The sequence below is a fragment of the Carcharodon carcharias genome, chromosome 9, assembly GCF_017639515.1.
Source record: "Carcharodon carcharias isolate sCarCar2 chromosome 9, sCarCar2.pri, whole genome shotgun sequence".
Lineage (NCBI taxonomy): Eukaryota > Metazoa > Chordata > Chondrichthyes > Lamniformes > Lamnidae > Carcharodon > Carcharodon carcharias.
In genome coordinates this window covers 164,858,796-164,871,712 of record NC_054475.1, presented here as the reverse complement: position 1 = coordinate 164,871,712, position 12,917 = coordinate 164,858,796, and positions in this window count along the sequence as shown.

The following is a 12,917-nucleotide window of genomic DNA, read 5'->3' as shown; positions in this document are numbered from 1 at the left end:
CTCTCTCTCTCTCTCTTTCTCTCTCACTCTCGCACTGTTTGCCCAAAGGCAGTATTTCTCTCTCTCTCTCAATCTCACACTTTTTCCCCACAGGCTCTCTCTCTCTCTCTCTCTCAATCTCGCACTGTTTACCCTCAGGTTCTATCTCTCAATCTCTCTCTCTCTCTCATTCTCTCCACTCTCACTCACTCTCACACTGTTTCCCCACAGACTCTCTCTCTCTCTCTCTCCCTCTCACTCTCTCCACTCTCACTCATTCTCACTACTGTTTCCCCACAGGCTCTCTCTCTCTCCACTCTCTCCACTCTCACTCACTCTCACTCTCTTTCCACCAGGCTCTCTCTCTCTCTCTCTCTACTCACACTCTCTCTCCCACACTCACTCTCACACTATTTCCCCACAGGCTCTCTCTCTCACTCTCTCCACTCTCACTAAATCTCACACTCTTTCCCCACAGCTCTCTCACTCTCTCTCTCTCTCTCACTCTCTCTCTCTCACTCTCTCTCTCTCTCTCTCTCTCTCCCTCACACTCTCACTCTCGCCCTGTTTCCCCACAGGTTCTCTCTCTCTCCCTCTCTTACTCTCTCCACTCTCCCACTGTTTCCCAACAGGCTCTTTCTCTCTCTCTCTCTCTCTCTCTCCACTCTCACTCACTCTCACATTATTTCTCCAGAGGCTCTCTCTCTCTCTCTCTATCTCGCACTGTTACCCCACAGGATCTCTCTCTCGCTCTTTCTCTCTCCACTCTCACTCACTCTCACTCTATTTCTCCACAGGCTCTCTCACTCTCTCTGCCTTTCTCTCTCTCTCCACTCTCACTCAATCTCACACTCTTTCCCCAAAGGCTCTCTCTCTCTCTCTCTCTCTATCTCGCACTATTACCCCACAGGATCTCTCTCTCGCTCTTTCTCTCTCCACTCTCACTCACTCACACGCTGTTTCCACCAGGCTCTCTCTCTCTCTACTCACTCTTTCTCTCCCTCACTCACCCTCGCACTGTTTCCCCACAGGCTCTCTCTCGCTCTCTCTCGCTCTCTCTCACACTCTCTCTCTCACTCTCTCCACTCTCAATCACTCTCGCACTGTTTCCCCACAGGCACTCTCTCTCTCTCTCTCTCTCTGCCTCTCTCTCTTTCTCACTCTCTGCACTCTCGCATTGTTTACCGACAGTCTCTCTCTCACTCTCCACTCTCACTCATTGTCGCACTGTTTCCCCAAAGAATCTCTCTCTCTTTCTCTCACTCACTCTCTCTCCACTCTCACTCATTCTCACTCTGTTTCCCCACAGGCTCTCTCTCTCTCTGTCTCTCTCACACTCTCTCTTTCACTCACTCTCGCTCTGTTTCCCCACAGGCTCTCTCTCTATCTCTCACTCTCTCTCTCTCACTCTCTCTCTCTCACACACTCTCACAGTTTCCCAACAGGCTCTCTCTCTCTCTCTCTCCCTCACTCTCTCACTCTCGCCCTGTTTCCCCACAGGTTCTCTCTCTCTCCCTCTCTTACTCTCTCCACTCTCCCACTGTTTCCCAAAAGGCTCTCTCTCTCTCTCCACTCTCACTCACTCTCACATTATTTCTCCAGAGGCTCTCTCTCTCTATCTCGCACTGTTACCCCACAGGATCTCTCTCTCTCTCTTTCTCTCTCCACTCTCACTCACTCTCACACTATTTCCCCACAGGCTCTCTCACTCTCTCTCTCTTTCTCTCTCTCTCCACTCTCACTCAATCTCACACTCTTTCCCCAAAGGCTCTCTCTCTCTCTCTATCTCACACTGTTACCCCACAGGATCTCTCTCTCTCTCTCTCTTTCTCTCTCACTCTCGCACTGTTTGCCCAAAGGCAGTATTTCTCTCTCTCTCTCAATCTCACACTTTTTCCCCACAGGCTCTCTCTCTCTCTCAATCTCACACTGTTTACCCTCAGGTTCTATCTCTCAATCTCTCTCTCTCTCTCATTCTCTCCACTCTCACTCACTCTCACACTGTTTCCCCACAGACTCTCTCTCTCTCTCTCTCCCTCTCACTCTCTCCACTCTCACTCATTCTCACTACTGTTTCCCCACAGGCTCTCTCTCTCTCCACTCTCTCCACTCTCACTCACTCTCACTCTCTTTCCACCAGGCTCTCTCTCTCTCTCTCTCCCACTCACTCTCACACTGTTTCCAAACAGGCTCTCTCTCTCACTCTCTCCACTCTCACTAAATCTCACACTCTTTCCCCACAGCTCTCTCACTCTCTCTCTCTCTCACTCTCTCCACTCTCACTCACTCTGGCACTGTTTCCCCACAGGCTCTCTCTCTCTCTCTCTCACTCTCTCTCTCTCACTCTCTCTCTCTCTCTCCCTCACACTCTCACTCTCGCCCTGTTTCCCCACAGGTTCTCTCTCTCTCCCTCTCTTACTCTCTCCACTCTCCCACTGTTTCCCAACAGGCTCTTTCTCTCTCTCTCTCTCTCTCTCCACTCTCACTCACTCTCACATTATTTCTCCAGAGGCTCTCTCTCTCTATCTCGCACTGTTACCCCACAGGATCTCTCTCTCTCTCTCTTTTTCTCTCTCTCTCCACTCTCACTCAATCTCACACTCTTTCCCCAAAGGCTCTCTCTCTCTCTCACTCTCACACTGTTACCCCACAGGATCTCTCTCTCTCTTTCTCTATCCACTCTCACTCACTCACACGTTGTTTCCCCACAGGCTCTCTCTCTCTCTCTCTCTCTTTCTCTCTCACTCTCGCACTGTTTGCCCAAAGGCAGTATTTCTCTCTCTCTCTCAATCTCACACTTTTTCCCCACAGGCTCTCTCTCTCTCTCTCTCTCAATCTCGCACTGTTTACCCTCAGGTTCTATCTCTCAATCTCTCTCTCTCTCTCTCATTCTCTCCACTCTCACTCACTCTCACACTGTTTCCCCACAGACTCTCTCTCTCTCTCACTCTCACTCTCTCCACTCTCACTCATTCTCACTACTGTTTCCCCACAGGCTCTCTCTCTTTCCACTCTCTCCACTCTCACTCACTCTCACTCTCTTTCCACCAGCCTCTCTATCTCTCTCTCTCTACTCACTCTCTCTCTCCCACTCACTCTCACACTGTTTCCCCACAGGCTCTCTCTCTCACACTCTCCACTCTCACTAAATCTCACACTCTTTCCCCACAGCTCTCTCACTCTCTCGCTCTCTCTCACTCTCTCCACTCTCACTCACTCTCGCACTGTTTCCCCACAGGCTCTCTCTCTCTCTCTCACTCTCTCTCTCTCCCTCTCTCTCTCTCTCTCTCTCTCTCTCCCTCACACTCTCACTCTCGCCCTGTTTCCCCACAGGTTCTCTCTCTCTCCCTCTCTTACTCTCTCCACTCTCCCACTGTTTCCCAACAGGCTCTTTCTCTATCTCTCTCTCTCTCTCTCTCTCTCTCTCCACTCTCACTCACTCTCACATTATTTCTCCAGAGGTTCTCTCTCTCTATCTCGCACTGTTACACCACAGGATCTCTCTCTCGCTCTTTCTCTCTCCACTCTCACTCACTCTCACTCTATTTCTCCACAGGCTCTCTCGCTCTCTCTGCCTTTCTCTCTCTCTCCACTCTCACTCAATCTCACACTCTTTCCCCAAAGGCTCTCTCTCTCTCTCTCTCTCTCTCTATCTCGCACTATTACCCCACAGGATCTCTCTCTCGCTCTTTCTCTCTCCACTCTCACTCACTCTCACTCTATTTCCCCACAGGGTCTCTCACTCTCTCTCTCTTTCTCTCTCTCTCCACTCTCACTCAATCTCACACTCTTTCCCCAAAGGCTCTCTCTCTCTCTCTATCTCGCACTGTTACCCCACAGGATCTCTCTCTCTCTTTCTCTTTCCACTCTCACTCACACGCTGTTTACACCAGGCTCTCTCTCTCTCTCTCTCTACTCACTCTTTCTCTCCCTCACTCACCCTCGCACTGTTTCCCCACAGACTCTCTCTCTCTCTCGCTCTTTCTCACTCTCTCTCTCTCTCACTCTCTCCACTCTCAATCACTCTCGCACTGTTTCCCCACAGGCACTCTCTCTCTCTCTCTCTCTCTGCCTCTCTCTCTTTCTCACTCTCTGCACTCTCGCATTGTTTACCGACAGTCTCTCTCTCACTCTCCACTCTCACTCACTGTCGCACTGTTTCCCCAAAGAATCTCTCTCTCTCTCTCTCACTCACTCTCTCTCCACTCTCACTCATTCTCACTCTGTTTCCCCACAGGCTCTCTCTCTCTCTGTCTCTCTCACACTCTCTCTTTCACTCACTCTCGCACTGTTTCCCCACAGGCTCTCTCTGTCTCTCTCTCTGCCTCTCTCTCTTTCTCACTCTCTCCACTCACGCACTGTTTCCCCAAAGAATCTCTCTCTCTCACTCACTCTCTCTCCACTCTCACTCATTCTCAAACTGTTTCCCCACAGTCTCTCTCTCTCTCTCTCTCTCTCTCACAATCTCTCTCTCCCTCATCACGCTCGCACTGTTTCCCCACAGGCTCTCTCTCTCTCTGTCTCTCTCACTCTCTCTCTCTCACTCCCTCTCGCACTGTTTCCACACAGGCTCTCTCTCTCTCTCTCTATCTCTCACTCTCTCTCTCTCACTCTCTGCACTCTCAATCACTCTCGCACTGTTTCCCCACAGGTTCTCTCTCTCTCTCTCTCTGCCTCTCTGTCTTTCTCACTCTCTCCACTCTCATTCACTCTCACATTGTTTACCGACAGTCTCTCTCTCACTTTCCACTCTCACTCACTGTCGCACTGTTTCCCCAAAGAATCTCTCTCTCTCTCACTCACTGTCTCTCCACTCCCACTCATTCTCACAATGTTTCCCCACAGGCTCTCTCTCTCTGTCTCTCTCATACTCTCTCTCACTCACTCTCACTCTGTTTCCCCACAGGCTCTCTCTCTCTCTCTATCTCTCACTCTAGCTCTCACTCTATCCACTCTCACTCACTCTCGCCCTGTTTCCCCACAGGCTCTCTCTCTTTCTCTCTCACTCTCTCTCTCTCACTCTCTCTCTCTCACTCACTCTCATACAGTTTGCCCACAGGTTCTCTCTCTCTCTCTCTCTCTCTCCCTCACTCTCTCACTCTCGCACTGTTTCCCCACAGGTTCTCTCTCTCTCCCTCTCTCACTCTCTCCACTCTCCCATTGTTTCCCAACAGGCTCTCTCTGTCTCTCTCTCACTCTCTCTCTCTCTCTCTCTCTCCACTCTCACTCACTATCACACTGTTTCCCCAGAGGCTCTCCATCTCTCTCTCTCTCTCACTCTCTCACTGTCTCCACTCTCACTCATGCTCACGCTTTTTCCCCACAGGTTCTCAGGCTCTCTCTCTCTCGCTCTATCCACTTTCACTCACTCTCGCACTATTACCCCACACGCTCTGTCTCTCTCTCTCTGTCTCTCTCTCTCTCTGTCACTCTCGCAATGTTTCCCCACAGGCTCTCGCTGTCTCTCTCTGCCTCTCTCTCTTTCTCACTCTCTCCAATCTCACTCACTAATGCACTGTTTCCCCAAAGAATCTCTCTCTCTCTCTCACTCACTCTCTCTCCATTCTCACTCATTCTCAAACTGTTTCCCCACAGTCTCTCTCTCTCTCTCAATCTCTCTCACAATCTCATTCTCCCTCACTCACTTTCACACTGTTTCCCCACAGGCTCTCTCTCACAATCTCTCTCTCCCTCACTCACCCTCGCACTGTTTCCCCACAGACTCTCTCTCTCTCTCTGTCTATCTCACTCTCTCTCTCTCACTCCCTCTCACACTGTTTCCCCACAGGCTCTCTCTCTTTCTCTCTCGCTCTCTCTCACTCTCTCTCTCTCTCACTCTCTCCACTCTCAATCACTCCCGCACTGTTTCCCCACAGGCACTCTCTCTCTCTCTCTCTCTCTGCCTCTCTCTCTTTCTCACTCTCTGCACTCTCGCATTGTTTACCGACAGTTTCTCTCTCACTCTCCACTCTCACTCACTGTCGCACTGTTTCCCCAAAGAATCTCTCTCTCTCACTCACTCACTCTCTCTCCACTCTCACTCATTCTCAAACTGTTTCCCCACAGTCTCTCTCTCTCTCTCTCACAATCTCTCTCTCCCTCATCACGCTCGCACTGTTTCCCCACAGGCTCTCTCTCTCTCTGTCTCTCTCACTCTCTCTCTCTCACTCCCTCTCGCACTGTTTCCACACAGGCTCTCTCTCTCTCTATCTCTCACTCTCTCTCTCTCCCTCTCTGCACTCTCAATCACTCTCGCACTGTTTCCCACAGGCTCTCTCTCTCTCTCTCTCTCTGCCTCTCTGTCTTTCTCACTCTCTCCACTCTCATTCACTCTCACATTGTTTACCGACAGTCTCTCTCTCACTTTCCACTCTCACTCACTGTCGCACTGTTTCCCCAAAAAATCTCTCTCTCTCTCACTCACTGTCTCTCCACTCCCACTCATTCTCACAATGTTTCCCCACAGGCTCTCTCTCTCTGTCTCTCTCATACTCTCTCTCACTCACTCTCACTCTGTTTCCCCACAGGCTCTCTCTCTCTCTCTCTATCTCTCACTCTAGCTCTCACTCTATCCACTCTCACTCACTCTCGCCCTGTTTCCCCACAGGCTCTCTCTCTTTCTCTCTTTCTCTCTCTCTCTCACTCTCTCTCTCTCACTCACTCTCATACAGTTTGCCCACAGGTTCTCTCTCTCTCTCTCTCTCTCTCTCCCTCACTCTCTCACTCTCGCACTGTTTCCCCACAGCTTCTCTCTCTCTCCCTCTCTCACTCTCTCCACTCTCCCATTGTTTCCCAACAGGCTCTCTCTGTCTCTCTCTCACTCTCTCTCTCTTTCTCTCTCTCTCCACTCTCACTCAATCTCAAACACTTTCCCCAAAGGCTCTCTCTCTCTCTCACTCTATCTCGCACTGTTTCCCCACAGGTTCTCTCTCTCTCTCTCTCCACTCTCACTCACTATCACACTGTTTCCCCAGAGGCTCTCAATCTCTCTCTCTCTCTCACTCTCTCACTGTCTCCACTCTCACTCATGCTCACGCTTTTTCCCCACAGGTTCTCAGGCTCTCTCTCTCTCGCTCTATCCACTTTCACTCACTCTCGCACTATTACCCCACACGCTCTGTCTCTCTCTCTCTGTCTCTCTCTCTCTCTGTCACTCTCGCAATGTTTCCCCACAGGCTCTCGCTGTCTCTCTCTGCCTCTCTCTCTTTCTCACTCTCTCTACTCTCACTCACTAATGCACTGATTCCCCAAAGAATCTCTCTCTCTCTCTCACTCACTCTCTCTCCATTCTCACTCATTCTCAAACTGTTTCCCCACAGTCTCTCTCTCTCTCTCTCAATCTCTCTCACAATCTCATTCTCCCTCACTCACTTTCACACTGTTTCCCCACAGGCTCTCTCTCACAATCTCACTCTCCCTCACTCACCCTCGCACTGTTTCCCCACAGACTCTCTCTCTCTCTCTGTCTATCTCACTCTCTCTCTCTCACTCCCTCTCACACTGTTTCCCCACAGGCTCTCTCTCTCTCTCTCGCTCTCTCTCACTCTCTCTCTCTCTCACTCTCTCCACTCTCAATCACCCTCGCACTGTTTCCCCACAGACTCTCTCTCTCTCTCTGTCTATCTCACTCTCTCTCTCTCACTCCCTCTCACACTGTTTCCCCACAGGCTCTCTCTCTCTCTCTCGCTCTCTCTCACTCTCTCTCTCTCTCACTCTCTCCACTCTCAATCACTCTCGCACTGTTTCCCCACAGGCACTCTCTCTCTCTCTCTCTCTCTGCCTCTCTATCTTTCTCACTCTCTGCACTCTCGCATTGTTTACCGACAGTCTCTCTCTCACTCTCCACTCTCACTCACTGTCGCACTGTTTCCCCAAAGAATCTCTCTCTCTCTCTCTCACTCACTCTCTCTCCACTCTCACTCATTCTCACTCTGTTTCCCCACAGGCTCTCTCTCTCTCTGTCTCTCTCACACTCTCTCTTTCACTCACTCTCGCACTGTTTCCCCACAGGCTCTCTCTGTCTCTCTCTCTGCCTCTCTCTCTTTCTCACTCTCTCCACTCACGCACTGTTTCCCCAAAGAATCTCTCTCTCTCACTCACTCTCTCTCCACTCTCACTCATTCTCAAACTGTTTCCCCACAGTCTCTCTCTCTCTCTCTCACAATCTCTCTCTCCTTCATCACGCTCGCACTGTTTCCCCACAGGCTCTCTCTCTCTCTGTCTCTCTCACTCTCTCTCTCTCACTCCCTCTCGCACTGTTTCCACACAGGCTCTCTCTCTCTCTCTCTATCTCTCACTCTCTCTCTCTCACTCTCTGCACTCTCAATCACTCTCGCACTGTTTCCCCACAGGCTCTCTCTCTCTCTCTCTCTGCCTCTCTGTCTTTCTCACTCTCTCCACTCTCATTCACTCTCACATTGTTTACCGACAGTCTCTCTCTCACTTTCCACTCTCACTCACTGTCGCACTGTTTCCCCAAAGAATCTCTCTCTCTCTCACTCACTGTCTTTCCACTCCCACTCATTCTCACAATGTTTCCCCACAGGCTCTCTCTCTCTGTCTCTCTCATACTCTCTCTCACTCACTCTCACTCTGTTTCCCCACAGGCTCTCTCTCTCTCTATCTCTCACTCTAGCTCTCACTCTATCCACTCTCACTCACTCTCGCCCTGTTTCCCCACAGGCTCTCTCTCTTTCTCTCTAACTCTCTCTCTCTCACTCTCTCTCTCTCACTCACTCTCATACAGTTTGCCCACAGGTTCTCTCTCTCTCTCTCTCTCTCTCTCTCCCTCACTCTCTCACCCTCGCACTGTTTCCCCACAGGTTCTCTCTCTCTCCCTCTCTCACTCTCTCCACTCTCCCATTGTTTCCCAACAGGCTCTCTCTGTCTCTCTCTCACTCTCTCTCTCTTTCTCTCTCTCTCCACTCTCACTCAATCTCAAACACTTCCCCCAAAGGCTCTCTCTCTCTCTCACTCTATCTCGCACTGTTTCCCCACAGGTTCTCTCTCTCTCTCTCTCCACTCTCACTCACTATCACACTGTTTCCCCAGAGGCTCTCAATGTCTCTCTCTCTCTCACTCTCTCACTGTCTCTACTCTCACTCACGCTCACGCTTTTTCCCCACAGGTTCTCAGGCTCTCTCTCTCTCGCTCTATCCACTTTCACTCACTCTCGCACTATTACCCCACACGCTCTGTCTCTCTCTCTCTGTCTCTCTCTCTCTCTGTCACTCTCGCAATGTTTCCCCACAGGCTCTCGCTGTCTCTCTCTGCCTCTCTCTCTTTCTCACTCTCTCCACTCTCACTCACTCATGCACTGTTTCCCCAAAGAATCTCTCTCTCTCTCTCACTCACTCTCTCTCCATTCTCACTCATTCTCAAACTGTTTCCCCACAGTCTCTCTCTCTCTCTCAATCTCTCTCACAATCTCATTCTCCCTCACTCACCCTCACACTGTTTCCCCACAGGCTCTCTCTCACAATCTCTCTCTCCCTCACTCACCCTCGCACTGTTTCCCCACAGACTCTCTCTCTCTGTCTATCTCACTCTCTCTCTCTCACTCCCTCTCACACTGTTTCCCCACAGGCTCTCTCTCTCTCTCTCGCTCTCTCTCACTCTCTCTCTCTCTCTCACTTTCTCCACTCTCAATCACTCTCGCACTGTTTCCCCACAGGCACTCTCTCTCTCTCTCTCACTCTGCCTCTCTATCTTTCTCACTCTCTGCACTCTCGCATTGTTTACCGACAGTCTCTCTCTCACTCTCCACTCTCACTCACTGTCGCACTGTTTCCCCAAAGAATCTCTCTCTCTCTCTCTCACTCACTCTCTCTCCACTCTCACTCATTCTCACTCTGTTTCCCCACAGGCTCTCTCTCTCTCTGTCTCTCTCACACTCTCTTTCACTCACTCTCGCACTGTTTCCCCACAGGCTCTCTCTGTCTCTCTCTCTGCCTCTCTCTCTTTCTCACTCTCTCCACTCACGCACTGTTTCCCCAAAGAATCTCTCTCTCTCACTCACTCTCTCTCCACTCTCACTCATTCTCAAACTGTTTCCCCACAGTCTCTCTCTCTCTCTCTCACAATCTCTCCTTCATCATGCTCGCACTGTTTCCCCACAGGCTCTCTCTCTCTCTGTCTCTCTCACTCTCTCTCTCTCACTCCCTCTCGCACTGTTTCCACACAGGCTCTCTCTCTCTCTCTCTATCTCTCACTCTCTCTCTCACTCTCTGCACTCTCAATCACTCTCGCACTGTTTCCCCACAGGCTCTGTCTCTCTCTCTCTCTGCCTCTCTGTCTTTCTCACTCTCTCCACTCTCATTCACTCTCACATTGTTTACCGACAGTCTCTCTCTCACTTTCCACTCTCACTCACTGTCGCACTGTTTCCCCAAAGAATCTCTCTCTCTCTCACTCACTGTCTTTCCACTCCCACTCATTCTCACAATGTTTCCCCACAGGCTCTCTCTCTCTGTCTCTCTCATACTCTCTCTCACTCACTCTCACTCTGTTTCCCCACAGGCTCTCTCTCTCTCTATCTCTCACTCTAGCTCTCACTCTATCCACTCTCACTCACTCTCGCCCTGTTTCCCCACAGGCTCTCTCTCTTTCTCTCTAACTCTCTCTCTCTCACTCTCTCTCTCTCACTCACTCTCATACAGTTTGCCCACAGGTTCTCTCTCTCTCTCTCTCTCTCTCTCCCTCACTCTCTCACCCTCGCACTGTTTCCCCACAGGTTCTCTCTTTCTCCCTCTCTCACTCTCTCCACTCTCCCATTGTTTCCCAACAGGCTCTCTCTGTCTCTCTCTCACTCTCTCTCTCTTTCTCTCTCTCTCCACTCTCACTCAATCTCAAACACTTTCCCCAAAGGCTCTCTCTCTCTCTCACTCTATCTCGCACTGTTTCCCCACAGGTTCTCTCTCTCTCTCTCCACTCTCACTCACTATCACACTGTTTCCCCAGAGGCTCTCAATGTCTCTCTCTCTCTCACTCTCTCACTGTCTCTACTCTCACTCACGCTCACGCTTTTTCCCCACAGGTTCTCAGGCTCTCTCTCTCTCGCTCTATCCACTTTCACTCACTCTCGCACTATTACCCCACACGCTCTGTCTCTCTCTCTCTGTCTCTCTCTCTCTCTGTCACTCTCGCAATGTTTCCCCACAGGCTCTCGCTGTCTCTCTCTGCCTCTCTCTCTTTCTCACTCTCTCCACTCTCACTCACTCATGCACTGTTTCCCCAAAGAATCTCTCTCTCTCTCTCACTCACTCTCTCTCCATTCTCACTCATTCTCAAACTGTTTCCCCACAGTCTCTCTCTCTCTCTCAATCTCTCTCACAATCTCATTCTCCCTCACTCACTCTCACACTGTTTCCCCACAGGCTCTCTCTCACAATCTCTCTCTCCCTCACTCACCCTCGCACTGTTTCCCCACAGACTCTCTCTCTCTCTCTGTCTATCTCACTCTCTCTCTCTCACTCCCTCTCACACTGTTTCCCCACAGGCTCTCTCTCTCTCTCTCGCTCTCTCTCACTCTCTCTCTCTCACTCTTTCCACTCTCAATCACTCTCGCACTGTTTCCCCACAGGCACTCTCTCTCTCTCTCTCTGCCTCTCTCTCTTTCTCACTCTCTGCACTCTCGCATTGTTTACCGACAGTCTCTCTCTCACTCTCCACTCTCATTCACTGTCGCACTGTTTCCCCAAAGAATCTCTCTCTCTCTCTCACTCACTCTCTCTCCACTCTCACTCATTCTCACTCTGTTTCCCCACAGGCTCTCTCTCTCTCTGTCTCTCTCACACTCTCTCTTTCACTCACTCTCGCTCTGTTTCCCCACAGGCTCTCTCTCTATCTCTCACTCTCTCTCTCTCACTCTCTCTCTCTCACTCACTCTCACAGTTTCCCAACAGGCTCTCTCTCTCTCTCTCTCTCCCTCACTCTCTCACTCTCGCCCTGTTTCCCCACAGGTTCTCTCTCTCTCCCTCTCTTACTCTCTCCACTCTCCCACTGTTTCCCAAAAGGCTCTCTCTCTCTCTCCACTCTCACTCACTCTCACATTATTTCTCCAGAGGCTCTCTCTCTCTATCTCGCACTGTTACCCCACAGGATCTCTCTCTCTCTCTCTCTCTCTCTCTCCACTCTCACTCCATCTCACACTCTTTCCCCAAAGGCTCTCTCTCTATCTCTATCTCACACTGTTACCCCACAGGATCTCTCTCTCTCTTTCTCTGTCCACTCTCACTCACTCACACGTTGTTTCCCCACAGGCTCTCTCTCTCTCTTTCTCTCTCACTCTCGCACTGTTTGCCCAAAGGCAGTATTTCTCTCTCTCTCTCAATCTCACACTTTTTCCCCACAGGCTCTCTCTCTCTCTCTCTCTCAATCTCGCACTGTTTACCCTCAGGTTCTATCTCTCAATCTCTCTCTCTCTCTCATTCTCTCCACTCTCACTCACTCGCACACTGTTTCCCCACAGACTCTCTCTCTCTCTCTCTCTCGCTCTCACTCTCTCCACTCTCACTCATTCTCACTACTGTTTCCCCACAGGCTCTCTCTCTCTCCACTCTCTCCACTCTCACTCACTCTCACTCTCTTTCCACCAGGCTCTCTCTCTCGCTCTCTCTACTCACTCTCTCTCTCCCACTCACTCTCACACTGTTTCCCCACAGGCTCTCTCTCTCACTCTCTCCACTCTCACTAAATCTCACACTCTTTCCCCACAGCTCTCTCTCTCACTCTCTCTCTCTCACTCTCTCTCTCTCAATCTCTCTCTCTCTCTCTCTCCCTCACACTCTCACTCTCGCCCTGTTTCCCCACAGGTTCTCTCTCTCTCCCTCTCTTACTCTCTCCACTCTCACTCACTCTCACATTATTTCTCCAGAGGCTCTCTCTCTCTCTCTATCTCGCACTGTTACTCCACAGGATCTCTCTCTCGCTCTTTCTCT